The 14,448-nt window shown below is 41.9% G+C and overlaps 1 protein-coding gene across 1 annotated transcript in view; it reads left to right on the top strand.

The window, feature by feature from the left end:
* The window catches only part of SGK2 (serum/glucocorticoid regulated kinase 2), a 477,666-nt gene that overhangs the window by 49,137 nt on the left and 414,081 nt on the right, over positions 1-14,448 (top strand). The window lies entirely within an intron of this gene.

The raw sequence follows: 14,448 nt of genomic DNA, 5'->3' as shown, positions 1-14,448 counted from the left end.
ATTCTAATAATTTCGATCGCCAATCCTCCAATGACGGTATACCCTCTAATTTCCAATTTTTGGCTATTAAGACCCTTGCTGCTGTTGTTGCATATTGGAATAGCTTATGATCTTTCTTCTTGATCTCCCTTCCCACCAGACCCAGCAGGAACGCCTCCGGTCTTTTAACAAAGGTATATTTTAACATTTTCTTCATTTCATTGTATATACTCTCCCAAAACCCTTTAACCTTTTGGCATTCCCACCACATATGGTAGAAAGTTCCCTCCTTTTCCCTGCACTTCCAACATTTATTGCTAGATCCGTACATTCTTGCTAGTTTTGCAGGGGTCAGATACCAGCGATAGAACATTTTCATTAGGTTCTCTTTTAATAACACACAGGCCGTGAATTTAAGGTGTTGGTTCCAAAGTTTTTCCCACTCTTCGAAATAGATATTGCGACCCAGATCTCTAGCCCAATGTATCATTACTGCCTTAACTTCCTCGTCAACTAGGTTCCAATCCAATAATTGTTTATACATTTTGGACAGAGTTTTTGTATTATTTTCCAAAATCTCGTTTTGAAATCTAGAACTCTTGTCAGCATAACCTTTATCTTTAACATCTTTCCTAAACATTCCGTTTATCTGATGGTAATGCAGCCAGTCATACACTTGGGACTTAACCTGGTCGTACGGCCTCATTTTCCACTTTCCTTCCTCCTTCATTAATAGTTGTTCGTAAGTTACCCATTTGGCTCTCCTATCGCTCTTTTTAACCGCCATAGCTTCTAGTGGTGACAGCCATTGTGGCGTTTTAGGTTCCAAAACATCTCTGTACCTTTCCCACACTTCCATTAGAGGGCCCCTGAAGATGTGATTTCCAAATTCTTTGTGCACTTTCTTCCTCTCATGCCACAAGTATGCGTGCCACCCGAATCGATTATCGTGGCCTTCTAAGTCTAGCACTTCCGCCTCTTCTAGTTTTATCCATGTTTTGACCCAGCACAGGCATGATGCCTCAAAATATAATTTCAGGTCTGGCAGGGCGAAGCCTCCTCTTTCTTTAATATCCGTTAATAGTTTAAATTTTATTCTCGGCTTCCTTCCCTGCCAGATAAATTTGGAAATCTCCCTGTGCCAGGTTTTGAATATTTTTGTGCCTTTGATCACCGGGATGTTTTGAAAATAAAATAGTATTCTTGGAAGTACCGACATTTTAATTGTGGCTATTCTACCCCAGAATGACAGTTTAAGTCTGCCCCACGTTTCTATATCTTTTTTGACTCTTTTCCACGTTGTTTCATAGTTGTTTTTAAATAAATCTATGTTCTTAGACGTTACCCATATGCCCAGATATTTCACTTTTTTGGTTACTTCTATTTCTGTTTCTCTTTGTAGTTCCTCGATTTTATCTGCCGACATATTTTTAGTTATTATTTTTGTTTTCCTTTTATTTAATTTAAAGCCCGTTACTTCCCCATATTGATCAAATTCTGCCAATACCTCTTTTATTGAGTCGAGTGGATCTTCCATTGTTACAACCAGGTCGTCTGCGAAAGCCTTAGTCTTATATTCGTGTTGACCGACCCTGATTCCTTTGATTTCTTTATTATCTCTAATGGAATTAAGTAGAACCTCTAGTATCATTATAAATAATAATGGGGACAACGGGCATCCTTGTCTTGTTCCTTTGGTTACTATTATTTCGGTCGACTCCACATTATTTATTATTAATCTTGCTCTTTGTTCGGTATAAATTGCTTTTATCCCATTGTAAAATTCAGTACCTACTTCCATATATTCCAGTTGTTTCAGCAGGAATTCCCAGTTTACATTGTCGAACGCTTTTTCAGCGTCCACAAATAACAATAAACCTTCTTTGTCGCATCTTTCTGTTAAGTATTCTATAATATTGATAACATTCCTTATGTTATCTTTCATTTGCCTTCTTGGCAGAAAGCCGGCTTGGTCTTTATGAATACTTTCTACCAATACAGTTTTTAGTCTCCTTGCCAGGACTCCTGTAAAAATCTTATAATCTATGTTTAACAGGGAGATCGGTCTATAATTTTTAATTTGTTCTAGGTCTGAATCTTGTTTGGGGATTAGTGTAATCAATGCCTCCTTCCACGTCTCTGGTATTTCTCTTTCCTTAAGAATGTTGTTCATCACTTCTTGTAGTGGATTCACCAATACCGATTCCAACTCTTTATAGTATCTACTGGTTAACCCATCTGGGCCTGGGGCTTTCCCATTTTTTAGGTCTGTTATTATTGCTTTAATTTCTTCTGTCTCGATTGGGGCGTTTAACTCTTCTTTTGCAGCTGTAGTAATTTTGTTAATATTTTTGGATTTTAGATATCTCTCTATTTTTCTCGTCATATTTTTTCCTGTATTTTTAAAGAGTCCTCCATAGAAGTCCGTAAAGGCTCTCCTTATTTCTTTTGGCTTGTTTATCTCTACTCCTTCCACCACTATCTTATTTATTATACTCTGTTCTTTCCTTTTTTTCAGTTGCCACGCTAAAAGCTTCCCTGGTTTGTTGGCATATTCAAAATTCCTCTGTCTCAATCTTTTAACCTTCCATTCTATCTCTCTATTTATCAGCATTGCGTATTGGGCTTGTAGTACCTTGATATTTTCTTTTATTTTCTTATTTTTTGGGTTTTGACTTAATTTCTGTTCATTCTCCATTATTTGTTGTGCGATTTCTTTTTTTCCTTTTTCCCTCTTTTTATTTTTAATTACGCTCTGTTGGATAAAGAAACCCCGCATCACCGCCTTGCCTGCATCCCAGACCACCCTTGGCTTTGTACCTTTGCCTAAATTGTCCTCAAAATATTCTTTTAGTCTATTTTGGGCCTTTTCTACTATCTCTTGGTCATCCAACAGATAGTCCTTTAACTTCCATCTATTTAATCTACTTTCTTGCCCTTTCAATTCCATTTTTACTGGGTTGTGGTCTGAGATTGTTCTGGCCTTGATCTCTACCTTTTTCGATCTTAAAACTAATTCTTTCGAAATCCAAATCTGATCCAGTCTTGATAGTGACTCGTTGGGTTCTGAATGGAAGGTGTATTGTTTTTCCAGGGGGTATTTATATCTCCAAATATCCACTAAGTTACAGTTTTGGACCAGGGAAAAGAAAGTTCTGGGTAACTTCCCTTCTTTACCTTTGGTATTCCTTTGTCTGTCTGACTCTAACGACACCACACCGTTCATGTCTCCCAACAATATAATTTTCTGGTCTGCGTAGTCAGATAACTTTTCTTCAAGTCTCCCGTAAAACTCTGATTTATTGTCATTGGGGGCATATATTCCCACTATTATTATCTTTTCTCCCTGCCAGTTAATTTGGACTGCTGATATCCTTCCTTCTTCGTCTTTGAATAATTGTTTCGCTTCAATTTGTTTATTAATGTAAATAACTACCCCCCTCTTTTTACTCTGATCTGAGGATATAAATTCATTTCCTAATCTATGATTGATCAAAATTCTTTTGTGCTTCCTCGCTATATGCGTCTCTTGGAGACAAATAACATCTAGGCCTTCCTTCTTCAGAATATACTCAATTTTATTCCTCTTTCCCTTATCGTTCATCCCATTAACATTCCAACTGTAAACCTTTAACACCATTTTGATTTAATTGAGAGAGAGGAAGAGGAGTGGCTGTTGTTTCTTTTTTAGATTTCTTCTTCCGTCACTCCCTCCTCTCCCTCCTCCCCTCCCGAATTCCTCCCTCCTCCCTCCAGGTCCCCCCCGGTTCCCCCCTCCCCTCCCCCACCCCCTCTCCTTTGCGGTTTCAGTTCTTTATATTTCCTCAAAAACTTGTCTGTTTCTTCTGGATTTGACAATTTTTGTCTCTTGCTTCTATATGTAAAGGAGATGCCTTCGGGAAACTCCCACTTAAACTCAATGTTATTCCTTTTGAGTATCTGTACCAATTCTCTATAGGTATCCCTACGTTTTAGGAGCCTAACTGGGATGTCTTTAAAAATCACAATGGTATTCCCTTCAATGTTTAACCTTTTCTCTCTGTTTTTTTGGAGAACCCTATTTCTTATTTCTCTATCCTTAAACACAACTAGGCAGTCTCCTACGATTCTTTTATTCTTTGGTGTCTTAGTTTTTAGTCTGAAAGCCGATTGCACTGCCTTTTCAACCTCTTCTGTTGGTGCTTCCAGCCAGGGAGCTAATTCTATTATTAGTTTCTCTTTTATATTTTCTCCCGGGGCTTCGGGTATCCCTCTCATCCTAAGATTAGACTCCCTCTGTCTTAGTTCATTCATGGCAATCCAGTCTTTCATATCCTCTTGGCTTTTGTTCAAATCCAGAATCTCAGCTCTGATCTTTTCCTCCTCGCGCCTTACATCTCTCACTTCTGCTTTTGTCTTTTTCAAACCTTCCTCCACTGTCTGTGTCCTCCTGAATACCTCTTTCAGTTGACTCTTCAATTCACTAACTGTTTCGTCTAGCTTCTTATCTACTTCCCCTATTCTGTGTTCCACTTGCTCTAGTTTACGCTCTACATTTGTCTCACTCTGTTTTATCTCCGCAAACACTCTCAAAATCTCTGCTCTGAAATCCCCCTCTTGCTTTGATCCTTTCCTTTCCACTGGTGTTCCTCCTTCAGGTCTTTTCCCAGTGTTTGACATTCTTAATGCTAGAGGAGATCTGATACTTAATACTTAGTACAGCACATAATATGATTACAACACTTTTAAACTGAGATTAGTTTGCCCTGATTAGTTCTACCCCACAGTTTTTTATCCGTCCTTAAATTATTCACGTAAAACCACTTATTCTTTTTCACTGTGTTACACCCTTAGGGATATTCAGATAAACCCACGGGTTTGAGGTTCATATATCTGAAAGTTCATACGTCGGCAGTGGAGATGTACCTTAGATATACCTTAGATTAGCACTGAAAAATTAAAGAGTTATTGAGTATTGTTTGGGTAGGGGGATCAAAAGTTTCCCCGTCAAGAATCCACACCCCTTCTACCTGTGAGAGACCAAGGGTGAGGAAGGGGAGAAAAGGGAAGAAAAAAAGGAGAGAGAAGAAGAGAGAGGGAAGAAGAGGGGGGGAGGAAGGGAGGAGAAGGAGAAATCAGGGGGTAAAGGTGTTGGATTAAGAATGGGGGAGAGAGAAGAAGAGAGGGCTAAATCAAATTGTAAAGTTCTACATGTAATAGTCACTCCGTCCACTAGATGGCGCTCTCTGTCGTTGTATAGCTTAGTTCTGAGGGGGAAGCTCACTGCGTAGAGAGTCTTACAGCACAAACCCCAAACACCCAAAGGATTCGACAACACAAAATAGCGGTGGAGTATCTGAGTAGCGCTGGCTGTCGCTGTTTAGTTCAAGGAAACAAACTCTTTGCACGTGCAAGCCAAGGGTCCAGCTGCGTAAATGGAGGCTGTATCCCAATCCTTAAGCAATCCGCTGAGATCAAGGAGAGTGCTGATAAGCCCAATCTAGCGCTGGGATATCGACAGGTAAACAGAGGCACAGTCACCAAGTTTCCAATCAAATTCGCCTGAGCTGCTGGAGAGGTAAATTTTTATTATTCTTTTTGTTCTTTGTTGTTCTTTTTAAACTGATCGCTAGCCCCTTCTGTTTCCGTTAATGGCGTCTCTCCTCTTCCGCTTTCCACTGGGCATAGCGCTAAAAAATTGGTGTTTCCCAGCGCTCCTTTTAAGTTGTTTAGACTGTTCAATTTCAGTAACTTCTTCTTCTGTTCCCTGTTTAGACACCTCTTTTTCAGAGGGGGTCCGATATTTAGTGTAAGAGTCTTTTTAGGGAAACAAAATAGTCTCTAGTGGTGGTTCAATATGTTTACCCTTGCTCTGCTGTTTCTCTGCGTGTTTATCAATTCCTGATAAGGGCTGAACCCCTGTGACTTCGCTTTTTACCCGTGACGCTTTAATTCGACAATTGTTAAACCTTTAAGCTTAGTTCTTTCTCCGGGTTTCTTGTGTTTGGAAACGGGGCGCTAATCCCCGGCGAGGGCTGGGCTGTCCTTTGTTGGAGGGGGGGGGAGGAAATGGCTGCCTCGGACCTGCTGCCTAGCGCCGCTGTTCTCTTCACCTTTTACAAGGCTACCTGACAGCGGAGCAAGCCGCGTCTGGTCTCCGCTGGCTCCCTGTATCTCCGGACACCCTCCGGACGAGTCCACTACTCTTAACCACTACACCAGTGCCCCTGCCCTGGCGGAAGCCTTGCTTACGGGGGCTGTGCAGCAGTGGTAAGCTCAGCTTCATATAACTCTCGCAAGATCTTGCAGAACTCCCACAAGCTCAAGAGCTCACAAGATCTCACTGGAAGAAGCTGCTGCACAACCCTGGCAGGAGTGGGCAGGGCGCACCCATGAGGGCACCACTTTGTGGGATTCTGGCACCCAAGGCTGCCGCTTCATCCCACCTCATGGGTGGGCCGGTCCTGGCTCTGGTCTCACTGCTTCTGGCCTCCTTACCTTCCCTTCTAACAGCCCCAGTGAGCAGCAGCCTCCACTGCTTATAATATCACAACAGTGGCAAAAGGGACTTCCAGAAGTTGTTGCGTTCCAACTCTCCCATCAGACCCAGCCAGCACGGCCAATGACCAAGAATGACAGGAGTTCTAGGATACCAATATCAGGAGGTCAACAAGTTCCCCACCCCTACTTTGAGGAGATGAAAACATTTATGGCCATTTCATAAAGCTATCTCTGCATTTGCTATTTCATTCATGTCCCCTTCCTAGAACTTCATCTCTCGTTGGAAGTATTTTTGTTTACATGGGGACTTCTCTCAGTGTCTTGCTGTTTACATGATCCACCCCATAGAGAATATCTTAGAAAGGGAAGAGAAAAACTGGCACAGCCTCTTGGACAATTGCCGCAATACAGCAGACTCCTCATTACATTTACTTACACACACACACACACACACACAGCCTCCTTGTTAGGTAAAGTGAATTAAAGCCTCTTGGGAAACATGCCATAATAGTAACTAAACTTAAGAAAATGAACTGGATAAATGAATAAATCTGTTTAGCAAGAGCATCTTCCCGTTAATGTGATGCACGTTGGGCCACGCAGGAATGAAATAAAGCTATTAAAAGTCAGAGCTGAGAGTACACCAAAGGGGGATTTGTGTTTAAGAGGTCCCCGTTGGATTGCAAATAGAAAGTGTTTTAAATGTCAGTAACATGGACACTGAGCAGCTTTCACAATCCATCTATAATTTTTAAAGTGCTGGTTCAAATTTAAAATGGGGACTACAACATTTTGTGCAAAAATTAAAATTAAAAAATAAATCACTTTGTGAACCAACCAAGAAACTATGCAGAGGATAGTAGCTCAATATTTTTTCAGATCTGGAATGCAGAAAGCTGCTATATACGGTTACAAAAGTTGAGCGCCACCCCCACTCTGCCAAGCAGAAGCAAGACTCCAGGCACTAACCTAGGCGTTGGGCTTCTTTGGAGAATTGAAGATGCAGTGGAGAATGTCGTTGCTTTAAGAAATATGATTTATTCATATTTACACCTTCAGTCTGTTGTACCTCATTCCGAAACATGAATCCTGGGTAAACGCTTGGAATCCCTGGAATTTCACACGGCTTGAGGACTGGGGCAAAGTGCAACAATATGGACCCTTTGACTCACAAAGCCCCAGTTCTATCTCATACTTTAAAATCTTATTTTTCCTATATTGTTTTTCCTAATACAGCAAAAACCTTCTTTGCTTTTTACATTAGCTGGATTGGAAGGAGGGCGCTAGGAAAATAATTGCTTTCTTAGACTTCATTTTTCACTTATAATTTCTTGTTATACCTTTTAGCAGCTAATGCAAATAGCTCTATATTTCTTCCACATGGTGCTTGTAGTAGCCTCATTGTAACTGCTTCATTTATTCGTGTAATCATTTCTTATAAAATTTACTGTTTTAGCACTTCTGCATCATTTACTGTTTGTTGCGTAAATGAATATTTATGATTTTTCATCATTTGTCAGTTGTTATTTTTTAAATACATTTTAAATGTACTCTTTTTTGTTGTGGTTCTGGCTCTTTAATCACTATCAATATGTTCACTGCAGCAAATTAATATAGTCTGAATTTAGAACCCATTTTTCAGAGCCAAGCTCAGTTTCTCCCTGTATGGGCGCATACTGGGTCTTTGCTAGTCACATCAATTCCCACCGAGAAGTGAGAAGCAAGGCTAAGCCAGACTCTCATTAATGTCCAAAACTGCTCTGTTTGCTGCTAGAGGGAAAGAGAGTTGCCTCACCACCTGTAATGGAGGAAAGAAAAAGGTGATTCCCCATTAGCCTTATGTCCTCCTTTAAATATATGCAGATTTGAAATGCTGATTTGGCTAGCAATGAGAAAGAGGAGGAGAAAAATTGGATCATAGGAGGCTCCCTTACACAAAGTCAAGCCATTGGTCTATCTAGCTCAGTATTGTCTCATCCCCTCCAACAATGCTCTGATGAAAATATCGAGACATCCTAAGGAAAAGAGGGACATTCCAGGATCAAAGCAGAAACCGGGATGGATTCTGTAAATCTGGGACTTTCCCCTGGAAAATAGGGACACTTGGAGGGTCTGTTTCTGACTGGCTGCAGTCCTCCAGGGTTTCAGACGAGTGTGTTTTACCAGTCCAATTTAGAGATTTAACCCAGGACTTTCTCCTTGAGTAAGTTAGTTAAAAACCTGTCAGGTGGCAATTCCAGAGAAGGAAAATAATTTTGTAATTTTCTTTTTCCTATTTCCTATTACTTTCAGGGATTTTTTGTTTTTGTTTTTCTTGTGTTGAAATGTACAGTCATACCTCAGGATAAATACGCTTCAGGATAAGTATTTTTGGGTTGCACTCCGCAGCAACTCGGAAGTAACGGAGTGCGTTAATTCCGGGTTTCGCTGCTCGTGCATGAGCAGACTGTCAAAATGACATCAGGCGCATGCGCAGAAGTGGCAAAATGCGACCCATGCACGTGCATTCGTGTCTTACGTTCTGTTCAGGATGCGAACAGGGCTCCGGAACAGATCCCGTTCGCATCCCAAGGTACCACTGTATCAGAAATGCAAAAAGGGAAGGAAAAAGAATTACGCCTTTTAACTCAGCAGCCAAGGAACAGGCCAGCTCATTTGCCATGGACTGGTTAAAAATAATCTCAGGAGCAGCGATTCAAAAAAACAATGTTTTATCAGCACATCTGTTTTAGAAATGTATGCTGTAGCATCACCCAATTCACAAGCACTTACACATTACCAGAGACGGTCGTTTCAAAACCAAATGTACCTTTTGTTCATTAGTGCTTCTGACCCGCTATTTTTAAATGTGCAGAGCTTCGTTATGAAGAACACAAAATGTTACTTCAGAGTTGGGTTAAACCCCCTTAAGGGCATATGGATGGGAAAAGGTGTCACTCAATCAGGCAAAAGCTGTTCGCAACTATTCTGCAAAACATATTGTCATATTTTGTTCTTTCGATGAAAACAGCACCTTGCCCTTGACCCGTTGTCTTCAAAATGTCCAACATGAGATAAATAGCTTCATTTCCTTTTCTTCCTCCCCATTTAATCAAATTTGTTTCCATCTACATCCCTACCTACCGCAAGCTTTTGCTTTTAAAGGGGGGGAGAGAGCAAAAACAAATGGGCTTAGCTGTCATCTGCCTCCTTAACTTGCATCTGAAAGAGACACACATATTCCAATAAATACAGACTTTCAACCTTTCAGACACAGAAAATGGAAGAGGTACTACTTTAGCTATTATTGTGTCCATGACTTTGACCACACACACACACCCCAGTTTGTGCCTGTCACCATGGTAACAAGCAATTTCCTGTTGCTGGATCCTTCATAAGGCCATTCTGGCACCAGCGAGGAAACAATTGTTGAAAAGACAGACTTCTTGCAATTAATGCTTAGAAGGAAGGTGGCTGAAAAGTTTACTGGTAGTGAAAGACCGACACTGCAATGAGCAATAGGGGAGCCCATCACCAAATCACTCCATTCCCTCTGGCAGAACAGCTTCTGTGATGAATTGCTGTGGTAAATCAATGATAATTCTATCGTCTGTCTATCTATCTATCTATCTATCTATCTATCTATCTATCTATCTATCTATCATCTATATCATCTATCTATCTATCTATCTATCTATCTATCTATCTATCTATCTATCATCTATCATCTATCTATCTATTTATCTATCTCAGCTAGCCTATCGAGAGACATTTTGTGCAGGATTCAGCTAAGTGGTTGTGAGCAACAAACAAGGTCCTCTCATACAATGGGACCTCCCGTTCTCCTTTTCTGGATGCTTCCCGCATGCCCTAAACCTGCTCTGGAAGGCTGAGGACACTCCCAGAGCAGGTGGTTCTTCTCCCCTCCTCCTAAATATGGGTTGGAGAGCCCTCCAGATCATAGTGGAGCAGTGCTGGAGGAGAGTATCTACAGAGTGGAGGAAGCAGCACCAAAAGGCTAGAGCAGGCATAGGCAAACTCCGGCCCTCCAGATGTTTTGGAACTACAATTCCCATCATCCCTAGCTTACAGGACCAGTGATCAGGGATGATGGGAATTGTAGTCGCAAAACATCTGAAGGGCGGGAGTTTGCCTATGCCTGGGCTAGAGGCAGGGCCCCCAATCTGGGCACCAATGAGCACCAAGAACCTGTAAGCATTGGATTGGTGATCCCTAACCCATAGGTTCTGTTCTGACCTTCAAATCAGGAACATACATAGGTGGGAGGTGATGTCTACTATGAACGGGGTGTGAACTTGGTACACTGAATTCAAACTGAGGATATGTTTTACTCCTGCCCCCCAAAGTGTTTGCCTTTAGACTGTGTTAGAGTGAGTGGAAGCTGGTCTATTAAGGCAAATGGGCCACTGGGCCACCAATCTCAACTGGTCCTTAGGCAGCCCCCATGTTTCTACCTTCTTATTTAAAGCCACTCCAAGGGGTGGCACTGTCAGCTTCATCTCGGTCCTGCCCTCCCAGAACTTGAGAGGGGACAAAACCAAAATAAGTTGGCTCTAGTGGTCATTAGCTGTTTCGATGCCCAACCTCTTCTCCGTATTATGCAGCATGTGGGTGCTTTGAAGACTTGAGCACACTTTATTGTGTGGAAATATTAAATGTTTAAGCAGATCTCCAAGGATGTTAAGGTATCTGGAAGGCTGGTTTCATAAAAAAATAACACAAAAAGCTTTCCCCACATTTGAGACAGGGACTGCCAGCTCATTCAGCCTTTAAAATAATTGCTGGGAAAGTACCTTTTAATTTTTGTGTGCTTAAATTGGCCTATTGAAACAGCTGTCACATTCAGATGAGCGTCCTCGGCTGCTATAAATTAACCCTCCATCCGAGGCACCTCTGTTCCTTCTTTCCCCCTTGCCTAGAGAAATTTCAGAGATGTCAGTCGCCCATTCAACTTGGGAGGATTCGGTGACACAAGCGAGTGCAGGCTCTTTGTTCCCAAGCCCCAGGGGGCCACAAAGCCCTTCAAGCTGAAGTTGATGAACGCCACTGGAAGCTGGAGATAAGCTCCACTGGGAAGCCAGCATACTCAGCCCTGGCACCTGAATAGCAATGCCTCGGTGGGGCGACCTATTTCTGCAAGCTCCTGAGCCCCGCTGCCAGTCTTTGCAGCTCATATTTATGCAAAACCGTCCATGCAAATTAATCAGTCAGTCCCCCTGCAGGGACAAGGAGAAGGAGCACGCAGCAGAGAAATCCAAAACTATCGTTTTGGGAATTTGAACATATATCAGCTTCCCATATTGACCAAGCTATCCCGTTTAGAAATACTCTAGGTAACTGCCGCGTGACTCCTTTACCAATTCTTAATGAGGTCTCTGTGGTCAACAACATGCTAATTATGTCATAGGATGAGCTTGGGTGGAAGATCCCCCAGGCATGCTCTGTTAACTAATTTCCTAGTAAAAAAACAAAACAAAACCCATATCTGTAGGAAAGAGCAAAGGCTAGCTTTAATCATCCTAAAGGCTGCAAAGGGCTAATGTTAATTATCAATAAAAGAGAAAAAGAACAAGGATCAACGAGAGCCAAGGTAAAATGCTTACACCCGAAATTATAATTAGAGAAGGCTAAAATGCATAGTGCTTTTAATGCAAAGGGCCTATTTTAAATGAGCTTTTAAATGCATATTTTGACAGTTTCAAGATTAGTACGCTTCAGGTTACAGACTCTGCTAACTCAGAAATAGTACCTCGGGCTAAGGATGAGAACAGAAATTGCGTGGCAGCGGCAGCGGAAGGCCCTATTAGCTAAAGTGGTACCTCAGGTTAAGAACAGGTTCAGGTTAAGAACGGACCTCCAGAACGAATTAAGTTCTTAACCTGAGGTACCACTGTATTTGCTACTCCACAACTGCTTCTTTTTAAGATTGTACAATTTTGAATAGTACATTTGGATTGGCTGTTACTGAATACAGTGAGAAAATAAGGCGTCAGAGAATTTACCTGGAAATGGTAACAATGGACAGGAAAATGGTTTGTTGTTGTTGTTTAATTGTTTAGTTGTGTCCGACTCTTCGTGACCCCATAGACCAGAGCACGCCAGGCACTCCTGTCTTCCACTGCCTCCCACAGTTTGGTCAAACTCATGCTGGTAGCTGTGAGAACACTGTCCAACCATCTTGTCCTCTGTCGTCCCCTTCTCCTTGTGCCCTCCATCTTTCCCAACATCAGGGTCTTTTCCAGGGAGTCTTCTCTTCTCATGAGGTGGCCAAATTATTGGAGCCTCAGCTTCACAATCTGTCCTTCCAGTGAGCACTCAGGGCTGATTTCCTTCAGAATGGATAGGTTTGATCTTCTTGCAGTCCATGGGACTCTCAAGAGTCTCCTCCAGCACCATAATTCAAAAGCATCAATTCTTTCCAAGTAAAGCATACCTAAGTGCTGAACTCAGGACCTTACCAGATGAGACAAAGGAGACCTGTAATCCCATCTTCCATCTCTGGTTGTGTGTGTGTTGAAGGGTGGGGGGCTGTCAGCATAAGACAACAGAATCATAGCATCGTAGAATTGTAAACATGGAAGGGATCCCAAGGGTCATCTAGTCTAACCCCATGCAAAGCAGGAATCTCATAGCTCTGGGGGAATAGGTGCTTAACTCTTTCCTCTTGGACTATTTTCCTGATCACCCCCACCCTATTTCTAGCTGCCACATCAAGGCAAGAGAGATAGACATTGTGTACATATAAGTATCTTCTAATGGGCCTAATAGCAGTTTTGACAGGAAGGGGCAATTAAAGAAAATATATATCGAGAGAACAGCCCAAACCTAAATTACACCTCCTTGCCACAACCACCACTTGCAAAATTGTTTATTAAAAAAATTCCGTAGCAGCTGTTTTGGCAAGCAAGCAAATAAAACTGCATTTAAAAATAGAATATTTGATCAGAGTTCTGCCAACTCATCTAGTTAGCATAATTCAAATGGAACGCTATGGCTCAAAGGGGAAGACACACTTGGGCTCGGATCCTGTTTGTGGGTTTCCCACATGCATCTCTGGTTGGCCACTGTGAGAACAGGATGGTGGACTCGGCCTGATCTGGTAGACTCTTCTTATGCTCTCAGAGCAAAACAGGAATAAATTGTTAAGGAAAAGCCAGATGGAGAAATAAGACTTTGTCTGGTGGTTCAAGCTGTAAATCACTCGGAAGGCTTCATGCAAGAGGCAGCAAAATTAGCAATTTACATTTCTGTCCAATTGCATGTCTGACAAAAGTTGATTGATTCAAAATCTGACAGGGAAAATAGAAATGAATGCCCCCCTCCCGTTCCCCACTTCTTCACACTTCCCTAACCGTGAGATGTCATCACATCACTGTGACAAGAGAGGCATTTTCATTGGGGGGGGGGGGCTAAACCCACCTGACTTTTATCTTTACATTGGCAGGATCGTGAGGTGAAAAGAAGTTTTCCTTTTTAATAAAAAATGCAAGATTAACATGTCAAACCATTTTGGTAAATTGACAGAAATAACGTATTTCTACTCCTGCAGCAACAAAAATGTATGAAGAAAATTGTCCCATATTAGAGTCCCTTTACGATGGGATTGTTTACGCCATCTGTGTTCGCCATTTAGCTTCCATCCTAGAACTCTGTGCTGTATACAGTTTCTAGGCAGCCCTGTTTAGGGAAGTTTGTAATGTTTGAAGTTTTATACTGTTTTTAGTGTTGTGTTGGGAGCCACCCAGAGTGGCTGGGGAAACCCAGCCAGATGGGCAGGGTATTATTTATTTATAATAAAATAAAATAATTCCATCTAGGCACTGACTATATCAATCTTCCCCAGGCTGCTGCCTTCAGTTTTGGACTACAGCTGATGCTTACTCACAGGCATGTATAGGGCTGCTGCATTACTTGCCCACACTCAGACGCTGCGGTCCTTGAGCTCCTTTTCAATATGCATCTCAAAGTTCAGCCCTGGTCATTCAGCAG

Source organism: Podarcis gaigeae (genome assembly GCF_964106915.1).
Source record: "Podarcis gaigeae genome assembly, chromosome: 6".
Classification (NCBI taxonomy): Eukaryota; Metazoa; Chordata; class Lepidosauria; order Squamata; family Lacertidae; genus Podarcis; species Podarcis gaigeae.
This window is presented reverse-complemented; position numbering and strand designations above follow the sequence as displayed.